General features: G+C 43.1%; 1 long non-coding RNA gene across 1 annotated transcript; it reads right to left on the reverse strand.

Moving 5' to 3' along the window:
- Nucleotides 1–7,341: 7,341 nt before the first annotated feature.
- On the reverse strand, nt 7,342–11,947 carry LOC109199419 (uncharacterized). Its single transcript, XR_002059827.2, has 3 exons — nt 11,777–11,947; nt 9,264–9,437; nt 7,342–7,622 (listed from the first exon to the last, which is right to left on the reverse strand). It is a non-coding gene; the product is annotated as an uncharacterized LOC109199419 (long non-coding RNA).
- Between the last annotated feature and the right edge of the window lie 171 nt (nt 11,948–12,118).

Here is a 12,118-nt window from a genome sequence, read left to right on the forward strand (position 1 = left end):
CATGCTGAGCAGGGAGGGATGGATACGGATCAATAGCACTGTAGTGTAACATCAGGGGAGATCAGGTAGAGAACATGAAGGTCCAGTCACACTGAATTGATTCATTTTTACCAACAAGTGTTTTAAAGAGAGCTGCTGCTTGGCACAAACACCTGTGTGCCTTCAGAGACTCAACTTCCATCAAATATTTGTTTTTAATGAAGGCACAAGTGCACAGGCAGCAGTCTGTGTTCACAAAAACCCAAACATTTGATTCAAATGTAGAACAAAAACACCACAGTGGGGAGGCAAACAGAGAAACTGGCTTCTTTTTTCCACTATAACTGTGTTTACAGGCCGTTCCAGTCTTTATCTGTCTCACACACTCCACCAGATAACAACTACAAAATAAAAAAAGAACATCTCACATAAATAAATACAGAAATAATCCAAAAGTAGCTTTTTAGTAGTGAAACAAACAAGAAAAGCATTTAAAAACCAAACGTGTAAATTCTAAACGCGCAAATCAGTCAGTGCGTGATTACATCAAAAAGTGACCTGTGTGAATCTCACCATCTCATTTATAGGACTGATGAATGTTGGTTGTTGTAGTCCAATCATACTTCCCAGACATCTTTAATCCTTCACTGAGTCAGGCTGTTGTTCTCACAAGCCTCAAACTCTCCACCATCATTCCTGTACTGAGTCGTGTCCCTCCTGCATGAAGGACGACTGTCCGCTCCCACTCACCTCCATCATTATGAAGAGCTGTGAACAGTTAGTCATGCATCAAATCAAAACTTCCCTCCAACCTGGATCCATGTCAGTCACATACCGGTCAAACCGCTCGACCGATGATGCCATTTCAACTGGCCTCTTATTCAGCCCTCACACATCTGGACACTCATACGTTAGAATGATGTTCACAGACTTCAGCGTTCAACACCATCTTTCCCGAGCGACTCATTCACAAACTGGATCTGCTGGGCATCAGCACCTCACTGTGTAACTGGATCTGCTGGATGTCCTGAGAGGAAGACAGCAGACAGGTCGGCAGCAACACGTCCAGCACAAGAACACTGAACATAGGCTCCCCAAGGATGTGTGTCGAGCCCCGTCTCTTCACTCTGCCTCTCATTTCTTATCATTTTCAGTGTTTTAAAAGCTGAAGTGTTCAAAAGAACAACAGCACCTGATCTCTGCTGAGGTGTTAAAGAGCTCTTATTTTAGGATGTGATGATAAGACAGCATACACACTTACAATTACATGATAATAACACATTTGTAATACACAACATTTGGCTTGTAATTGGTGACGTCTGTAACACCACATGTTTTTCCATCAGGGGAGAAGAATGATGTGATTGAGACCTTTTGAGGTCAACATGGTGACTGAGGACAGCTGTCCTGCAGAGTCAGTAGTTTCTATTCAGCTGCTTTGTTTTTCATGTCTTCTCCTCCATCATCAGTTATCAGGAGAGCAGACAGTCAAAGTACAAGAACTCAAAGAAACACAGAGATTCTACTTACAGAGCAGACACAGCACAGATGTTTCCTTCATCGTCCTTCTCACTCATTTGAGCTTTTTTTCATTTGTCTCACTGACACCAAGTAAAGTCGCCCTCTTCCTCTGAGCACCAGCTTTTCTATTAATACAAAGAAGAAGAAACCATTAAAACACCAAAGCACAAACACACTGTAGAGCCTTTTTGTTTTCTTAACACACTTTTACAGACACTGAAAGCACAAAGCTGCTCCACAAACACAGGATTAAGAAAAGAAGAAGATTTCTGTCAGGAAGGATATCTGGAAGAAATTCAGGCTCAATCAAAAACACAGATCATGATGATAAAAGTGGAGAATGATCAGAATCGTTTCAAATCAATCAAGATTCAGTTTTGGCAGCAGAGCACAGGGATGCACATGAGACTGAAAATCAAGTCTCCTGTATCTTTGTAAGTCCTGTGACTGTCTGGCAGTCGGTGAGCTTCACCTCTGATGAAAAACTGAAATTAGATCTTTTCTCAGCTGATTTTAAAAAGACATGTGAGTAATGATTATCCAATCAATCATTGTTATTGTTGGCCAATACTGTGAAGACCAAACTAGGATTCACGTAAACACTGAGATTCAAAGTATAATTAAATGATTATTGTCATAAATGACAGATATAGTATTTTTCTATTTTGTATCGTATGTTATTCTCTTTATCTTATTCTATTGTTTCCCCTTGAAATCACCTCCAGTTTGCGGTGATCCAGGACGTCACAGGTCTTGGATTCAGTTGTGGAGACGATGGTCTGGTAGCGAACACAGATCTTCTCCACGCCCTCCACCTGAAACACACCTGAGCTCAGTTTGAATCCGTCTCATTTCTGTCACACTGAAATGGAAGAACTGGAAAATAGACTTTTGACCCAATTAATAAATAATAAAAGGAGGAAATACATTTATACAAAATCATTACAAATGTCCATTCATCACTGTAGCTTTGCATTTACTTTAATTCGGCCATTTTTATATTATAAATGTCTTATTCTAATTATTATTGTGCATTGATGAATATTTGATGGAGTCCCTTGTTTCTAATCTGACAATCATCCACCTTCATGCTCTGCAGAGCAGCCAGGCTCTCCAGCGTGGACGCCATGTCGGCCATCTTCTCCAGAAAGAGTCAAACTTCCCGAAGATGTAGTTCTCACTGAAAACACGCACACACGTTTGTAAAGGTTAGCGTGACGCTGCTGACACGCTCTGACTCAGACTCAGTTACTGATCACCTGAAGTCAAACTGTCTGTTCTCAGGGTTTTCTCTCAGTTTGTCTCTGACGCTGTGGAAGCTTCGCTGATACGCCGCATTCAGATTACAGCAGTCAGAGATTCGCTGCAGCAGCACCGGCCTGACACACACACACACACACACACACACACACACACACACACACACACACACACACGTTGCTGAGTCCATTTGTTAGTCTGAGTCTAAACTCTATGACGATCTGAACAGAAGTTTAAGTCTAATGTAAGTTTCAGGTGTGCTGCGGTACCTGCTGTGCTCCCAGACACGCCTCACGCCCTGCAGCAGGTAGCTCCTGCAGGTGCTAATCATCTGGTTGGTGACCTTGAGCAGCAGTGAGCTCATCCTCTCTGAGGTGTTGTAGTACTGGGACACCACGTGGATCATCTTGATGCCGTTCATCAGACTGGGAATGTGCTCCAGCATCCTGGTCTGTGGGGCCGGGAGAGAAGGAAGACGGAGGATGAGAGACGGTTTGTCCGGTGACTGATACGAGCTTCAGTGTGAGAAACAAAGCTGCTGACACAGCAGGAACAGACAGCAGCCTCATTACTGACATGTAGAGATCAAATAAATGCACATTCAGGCTGAGCTGGAGAATCCTGTATCCACCATATCTGATCCAGTAACAAGAAAATGGTTTGTCATCAGACCCGATGCAAAAGAAGAAATAATAAAAAACCATTAAAAGAGAAGCTGGTGGAGGTGAAACACCCGACTCATCAGCACAAACTGACAAATTCACCATCACAGAAAATACAAACTAATAAAAAACATCGATCAGAGAAATCCTGCTGATAAATCAGAGCTGAAACATCTCAGACTGAGCTGTGATCTCTGTCCTGATGAAACCTGTTTGTCTCTTTGATCTTTTTAAACATTTTTAAAAGTCTGAAACTGAGAAAAGAAAAGAAATCTTTAGTTTTTAAACAGTCGCTTTAATTCCTCCTTCTTTTTCTTAAGTTACAGACAGGCCTTTGTCTCAGCTGTGATTTGTGACTACAGCCTCTCTGTGAATGATGTGTGACGATGTCTTCACTGTTTTCTGTTCCTCACAATCATGAAGGACTCAAACAGCTGCAGACGGTTTGATACAGAAAGACATGAAGACTGTTTTTCTCAGGGTTGAGATTTTTGCACAAACTGGCCGCAGCTCAATGTAGTGAATACCAGACAGAGAGCACATGGCATGTATGAAATTCAAAATCACCAGATATTCATGAACTAACAAAACAATTTTTCATAAGTAACAGTTTTCTCTTTTTTTCATGTTACGGTGTTGAGTCATTGAGGTTGACGATATCACAAGATAAATGACTAAAATAAAAAAGAATGGAGCAACTTGCCTGTCTCTGTGGTCTTGTTGTCCAAAAGACTTCAGTGATGTCACTTCCTGATGTATACGGAATTCTGGATCACACCATTGTATTTATGGGGGTGGGATCATTCATGTAACAGGGTTGAAGGGTTAGTCAGGTACAGGAATAATTGTGATTTTAATGAATAATTAACAATAACATTTGAAAAAAAAAGAAAGATTAACCACAAAAGAGCACAAATAGATGTTTAGGTTGATATCAAAATTTATTGACCTTTTAAAGAGTTTTATTTGGTATTTTCAAAGTAAACTTTCATCAACGTCATGAGGGACATGACAAAATAGGTGGTGTCAGATGAAAAAACTGTATTATTTCCCATAAAAAGATAAAAATTAGTTCGGTTTTTTTTACACTGTATTAAAGGGTACTTTAATACAGTGTAATATTTAATATATGTAAAGCTGTTTAAATTGAAAGTTTGGTGACCCAATAGATGAAATACACCATAAGAGGTGAGAGGGACTCAAATTGTGCCATTTTCATGGAATGACTCATGTGATATCTTGACAAGCCGAGCAGATATTTGAAGGTTACACTCCTACATTCTCAAACAGGAGCCCCAGCAGAGATGGGCGGCTGGCGCGGCTCTCCGGAGCCCACAGTTGGAGCAGATGCAGGGCCAGCAGGTGTGGAGACCCCTGGCTGAGGCAGCTGAAGCTTTGGGTGGCTGTCAGCCAGCTCAGGATGCCTTTTGGCAGCAGCAGCATAAAATCCTCAGCAGGCTGGGTAAGCTTGCGTGAGCTCTCTGTGGAGGCTGTTGCAGCTGACTCACCCGAGCGGTGCAAACTTAGTTACCTTCAAGGCTCCAGAGTCAGCTGAGGTCAGCAGCTCAGCCTCTGGGTAGGCCCTGGGGAGATTACAATCCCTCGAACAGCCAGGTCTCCACAACCAGAAACAGTCTTTGTATGTGCAGCTTCAGAACCAGACTTGAAGTTCCAGTTAGTGTCCGATGGCCCAGAAACACTCAGGTGCTCACTGAGCAATTTCTTGAGGCGAACACTCAGAAAATAAAACAGTCTTTGGCTGAGCCTCTGTGGGAACATTTATTGTCTGTGCTGGAAAGGTGGAAACATCTGGGAGATGCAGCCTTAACACACTGGGTTTCACAAGTCCTTGGAGGCAGCTCACTAAACTCAGGGATGCAGACAAAATCAGCACTTGCAGGAACACAATATGTCCTCTCACAATGAGCTTGGAAGCATAAATTGAGTTTTCCTCACTGACTCTTTTAGACAGTATTGTGGGAGGAACACAAAAAGCAGCTTCAGCTGGAAACACACAGTTTAGTGTCTTTGCCTGCTCGCTTTAAGTCACAATAAACAGAAAACTCATTGTGTCTCGTGTCAGAATCAAATCACTCATATCCAGGAAAGGAAGAGGCGGAGCTTATTTCCTGCAGGGAGAGGTTAGCAGTCTGTGTCTTTCTCATTTCTGACTCCTAAAGAGCTGAAAAACACAGGCTGTTATTGGCTGGCTGACACTGGGCTTAATGTCCTTGAACTGAGCAGTCTTTAATGTCCAGGTTCAGAACGGGCAGGTGAAAAACAGTCCTTTATGTTCTGATTTTCAATAAACTGTCCTGATTACTGAGGGAGCAGAGAAAGTGTCTCCATCACTCACCACAGCTGGATGCTCTGAAATCCTGGAATCCAGCTGTGGAGCGCCGGTGGCGTGGACGCAGTTTAGTAATCAGGGAACGGGAGACAGGAGGGAAACACACCTGGGACCAATCACACACACCAGACAGGAAACAGTAACACGGGACTGTCAAAGTAAAACAGGAAATATTACACAGAGTCCAAAGTAAGGAGACGTGGGACACAGTGAAGACACAGAAACCAGAACTATAATCACAAAACAAACAAACATAAAGAGTGAATCAGCTGATTCAGTGTTTGTGACAAAAACATGGATCCTGGTTAATAAGTTGTATTTGTTTGTTTCTGTATTATTTTGTGCATCGTTCTCATGAGCTGTTGTTTTTTCAGTGAAATATTATTTAATTGTTTTAAGCTTTTTGTTGACTGAAGTGCTTAAGTTGATATTTTTGAACATTTCATTTGTTGGATTATTGTAGAGCCGATAAAACTGTCAAACGCAGCTGCTTCCAGCACGGCCGGAGGAGAGGTGGCCGAGCAGATGCACGACACACACAGCTCACAGGTTTGCATTTCTAGATGTTGCAGAAATTGACAGAACTCAGAGATCCAGCGCTGTCTCCTGCCCCTGATTTCTACACCACAACACAACGACAGGCGTAACTCACACAAACGGGTAACATGAGGCTCAGATGCTTTGGACATGTTCACATATACTGGACACAGAATGATGAAGATGGAGCTGCAGGAAGGAGGAAAAGAGGAAAACACAGAAAAGATTCATAGATGTGGAGAAAAAGGACACGACAGGTTCTGTTTGTTAGTTTGTGTTGAGTCTGTGTTTCCACAAGCCCTGCTAGTTCAGAAACTTATTCCTCATGAAGAAAACAAGACAGTCAGCGATCGATCGATTTTACTTGCAGAAGGGAGACCCCGTCGGTATCTCAGGAACGCACTTCGAATCCTACCATCAAATGCCCCCGACTTAGGCCTCCGCTCGTTGCCTTTTATTCCCATGACAGTTACAGTTTACACAACACAACACAATAGTTTACACAAGCACCTCCCCTCGTAAACCCCCAATGGTTCTAAAAGACAAGGCACTATGTGTATGCATGTGCAAGAACGTGTGTGTATGTTTGTGTGATCTCCTGCTCACCAAAAGGACCATAAACGCAGGAAGTTTACAACACAAGAAACAGATCTTTCAGATAGGATGTATCTACAATAAAAACTTGTCACCTTCCCCCAGCACCAAATTGGCTGGATTGGTGAAATGGTGGTCAGAGACAAAGGAATGTCTTGAATGCTTGAACTAAGACTTTACAAATTTAAGAAACACAAGGACAACATTTAACAATTTGACTCCAACAGTTTGGTTTTTCTTTATTTGGTAAAGATTCAGAAATAAAGAGAAGATCACATGTTTGAATATAATACAGTGAAACCCCAACTTACAAATTAATCCGTTCCCGAGGGTCTTTCGTAAGTAGAACATTTTCATAAGTCGAAGCACCCATCGCATCTTTTGGAGTGAGGCGATGCTGAACGCTATAGGGTTATTGCTAACTAGAACAACAATACATCGTTCAAGTGGAACAGCGAAGCGCAAGTACGGAAGCCAAGGGGTTATCACATGATTCAGAGAGCATGTGTTCAGTTCACTCTGCAGCACTGACAGTCATCTGCACTTCATTCCTCTGTCAGTCACTGCTGGATGAAGCTCTCCTCTCCACCTCCCAGTAACATGGCCCAGTCAGAGCATCTCTACACACAAGCTGCTGCTGCTTCAACCTCTCTGGATCATCAGGACACAGCTGCTCCTCTCTCAGCACACACCGTCCTGTTTAATGCCATGGTTCCCACCTGCAGAGAGAAGGAGGAAGAGCAGAGGAGATAAACGAGTGTTTCCAGAGACTCTTCATCAGCTGTCAGTCAGTGATGCAGCACATCCAGTATAAAGAGCAGCAGGGACTTCAGTGCTGGGACTGTACTAGGACTCATTGTTGCTTCACTTTTTCTAATCTTTGGATTTTTATTGAAGTTGATGAAAATGTTTTTCCCTCCTAGTTTGAGTTTGGACTTTCATTCATTAGAAGAACCTTGGTGTGTCCACTCTGAGCTCTGTAGGAACCCCAACAACTACCCCAACAATCCAGATGGACGGTTCCAGCTGTTCCATCCAAACATCTGCTCTCACTAAAGTCTTCCTCACCTACAGACTGTGTTCTTCACTGCTTTAAACTTGGAAATGAATGCAGTCATTGGTCTGCATGCTGCTTTGTTCAGAGAGCTGATTGGCTGTTGACAGCGTTTGATCAGAGCATGTCAGTCGTTACCATGGTGACCATAAAGGTGAGAAACAGGAAGTGTTTGTGTCCAATCCTGAAGCCCGTCACCATTCTCCTCTCACAGCTTCACTGAGAAGCTGCAGCTTTACAGGAAACACTGGATCTTTGTTTCATGCTGACTGTGTTTAGTACAATACTGCTGACAGCACCACCCACTCACTCCATCACTCTACTGACTGTAGTTGTGTCCAAATTCATGGGCTGCATCCTCCTGAGGACCCGGCCTTCGCGGTCCACGTGGGCCGGGTCCTCAGAAGGTCGGGTAGGCCAGAAGTAAACGGCTGTGACGGTCTAGCCTTCAGATTAACGTCACCGCTGTCTCGGTGGAGTTCAATAAACTCAGCCGTCTGCTCCTTGCTGTCTAAATTATAACAGGACACTGGAGTAAACTCTCGACCGTCTCACACTTCTGTTTAATCAGTTTTCTGTTTGACGTTTATTCAGCGGTGTGAAAACCAAGGAGGAACCCACCCGATGGATTAATAAAGTTTATTTTATCTAATCTAATATCTTTAATCTGAGCCAAACCGATTTACTCAGGAACAAATAAAACACTGAGAAAAGCCAAACATTAACATTTTATGTTGTCTAAGTGACTTATATATTACGTTTAACCTGAGTAGCGAAAGACCGCGGTGATCTGAAAATGATGTGCTGGGAGTTGTGCCGTTTTCGGCGGCTTCAGTGACCCTCGAGCTCCCGGCTAGCTATCGAGCTGGTGGTAACAGATGTCTCAGAAAACGTCGAAGCACTTTTACAAATATGCGATATCTTGATAAACCGAGCAGATATTTACAGCTACTTTCTCCCCTGAAAATATGTTAAAAGTTTATTTTGTGACCCAGAAAGTGTAATAAGAGTAATATTAAAACTAAGCATCTGCCGCCATTGTTGGAAACTGGAATTGACGGTGCCACGCTATGAATTCTGGGATATGGTGGGCCACGAAGGATACACTCGACCCATCCTTCAAATTCGTGAAAAGGAGGACGCATTTGGAGGAGTCTATGAATATGGACAGCCTTCGGCGCGTCGCTGTGACGTAATCGGCCTTCAAATGTGGCCTCAGGAGGATGCAGCCATGAATTTGGATACGCCCTGTGTTTAGTACAATACTGCTGACAGCACCACCCACTCACTCCATCACTCTACTTACTCCAGATTCTCCAGTCTGTAGTCTTGACTCTGCTGAAGATCAGACAGCTGCTTCACATCTGGATCCTTCAGGTTATTGAATTTCAGGTGCAGAAGTTTCAGATGGGAGGGGTTGGACTTCAGTGCTGCTGCCAGATAATCACAGCTGATCTCTGACAAATCACAGCCCCCCAATCTGTATAAAGAATGAAAGATGTAAGTTTATTAGACAAAGTGTGAGCTTGAAATCATTCAGTGTTTCATCATCTGTTCAGAGCTGAAGAAGGTTCAGAATGTAGAAGTTAAGAAAATGGAAACTCCAAACAGCTGAAGCCAACAGGAAGCAGCTTCAAACAGGAAACTGTGCAGAGTTTCAGACTATATGTCCTGATGCAGCCAGTTGGATTTTGGAGATTTGAATCTCTGTTCTGTGACTAATTCCTTGAATCATTTCTTCCAGTTGGTCCAACAAGACAGACTAAGTATTGGACATGTGTTGTGGCTCCATTAGGGGAGCTTCTACATGTGATGTGATGGCCCCTCTGGGTCTGTCAGGTCACAGGACTGAATAGAGCTCAAACTGGGCACACAGTTGGTCCAGTCTGGACCAAAGACTCTATACTGGACTGAGAGACTGCTTTGACTGCACCCACTGGGACTTTTAAAGGCTCATGTCTCACTTAGATCATCGATTTCTACTTACATTCTTTCTGGGAAAAATGGGATTACTTTGAAAACAGGAAGTATTTTCCCCAATAAGCAGCCCTGGATTAGTAAATCACTCCAACATGTTCTCAGGCAGAAGAAGCTGTCTTGTTATGAGGGAGAGAAGAAAAAGATGAGGCACAGAAACTTGTTCAAAGAGAGATAAAGCAGCTAAAATCAGGTGTAAAAGTAAGCAGAGGATGAGCTGAATAAAGGACACTCAAGGCTGGCTTGGAAAGGAATGAAGTCCATGGTGGGGATGCAGAACAAGGAGCAAAGATGAATGTGATGCTGAATCAGCAGAAGACTTGGACTCATGTGATTCCAGCTTTGACATCATTGATTTCAATGAAGAGCTTTGTGATTGTAGCAAAGGGCTGGTAGCTCTGAGAGTCCCACTGATGAGGTGTTTGTGTGGAAATCTCTTAGTGGGACAAAGAGAGAAAAAGCCCTGGTCCTGATGCTTTGGGAGGGAAATGATTGAAGTGTGCTGTGAGGAACTGACTGGGAGATTTTCACACATTTTCCAGTCCTCCTTGGAACAACAGGAAGTTCCCAGCATATGGAACAAAGGTTAAGTGTCCTTCAGTGATGATGGTGCTGTGGCCCCACCGCCTCCACCTCTTTGTAAAGGAACTAACTGTAATCTGAAGCTTCAAATGGAACTAGGACCTCCTCCACTAGGTGGCAGTGTCTGATGAGAAAGTGTTAGTGGAGTTGGCCTGGAGTCAGAAACAGGAAGATGCAGGATTTGGGCTGAAATGGGGAAAAGTGGTTCGCACTAGTGCCTTAAAGCAAGAAGGTTGTATGTTGAAGCTTGTTGGTCAGCTGGGCCTTTCTGTGGAGGTTGGATGTTCTCCCACAGTCCAATGAAATGCTGCTTAGGTTCATTGGTGCTTCTAAATTGGCTGTAGGTGTGGATGTGAGAGCTTGCTCCTCTGTCTCTCTCTGTTGGCCCTGTGATGGACTGCTCACCTGTGCCCTATGACAGCTAGGGCACAGGCTGCAGCCCTGTGAGCCTAAGCTGAATAAACAGTTAGCAAAAATGATTCATAGATGGCCTGAAATCCCCCAGTTAGCAGTTTGGTAGATAGCTATGACATGCTAATCCCATCCAGCAGCTGTATTCTACCTGTAAGCTGATCCCTGCTGAGCCAAAGCACCTTTTAATATACAAATTACAACCTTTAATAGAAACCAATTGGTCAGCATCTTATTAGCCTGCTGTTAGCTTCATTCCACAGAAAACTGAGAGAAACTAACAGAGTTGATAAAGAATAAAGAGAAATGTGCTGATTTAAAGCCTTTGAAGTGCTTCAGATGATCTCTGTCCACTTCTGTCCACTCATTCATTCATGTAAGCTTCTAATGCAGCTTTGATCTTCACAGTCTGCTTCATGAAACTCATTCTAACCCTGAATGTCAGAGTGTTCCTCCTTCTCTTTCCATCATTCATGCTGGCAGTGGAGGAGATTTGGATGTTGGACTGTGTTTTGGATGTGTGTGTATGTTTGTGTTGGACTGCTGTCTGTAAAGCAAACACACATTTTGCTTTGGATTTCAGTGTCAGACAGACTTTAAGGTGGAATGAAGAGTTTGAGAGTTTCACAGTGAATTATCCAGTGGAGGATTTTTCTTCTTCTTTGAAGGTTTTGAAATGTGAACATTGTTTTGCTACAGTCAATGGACTAAACCAGAAGAAGAAGAAAACAGACTTTACCATGAAGATCCTCAGTGTGGATCAGTATAATATCAGCCTGATGTCTGCAGTTTAGTGTCAGCACAACTTTCACATCATATCATCTCAGCAAACTAAAACATGTGACTGACCTCAGAGTTTCAAGTCCACATGCCTGGACTCTCCAGGAAACCACACAGATGCTTCACTCCTGAATCCTGCAGCCTTGTTGTTGTAGCCCAGCTCCAGATGTTCAGGGGAGGGTTGGACTTCAGTGCTGCTGCCAGATAATCACAGCTGATCTCTGACAAACCACAGCTCCACAATCTGTATAAATGAAAAAGATGTAAGTTTATTAGACAAAGTGTGAGCTTGAATCATTCAGTGTTTCATCATCTGTTCAGAGCTGAAGAAGGTTCAGAATGTAGAAGTTTAGAAAATGGAAACTCCAAACAGCTGAAGCCAACAGAAGCAGCTTCAAACAACACAACAAG

This window comes from Oreochromis niloticus, linkage group LG3 (genome assembly GCF_001858045.2).
Source record: "Oreochromis niloticus isolate F11D_XX linkage group LG3, O_niloticus_UMD_NMBU, whole genome shotgun sequence".
NCBI lineage: Eukaryota > Metazoa > Chordata > Actinopteri > Cichliformes > Cichlidae > Oreochromis > Oreochromis niloticus.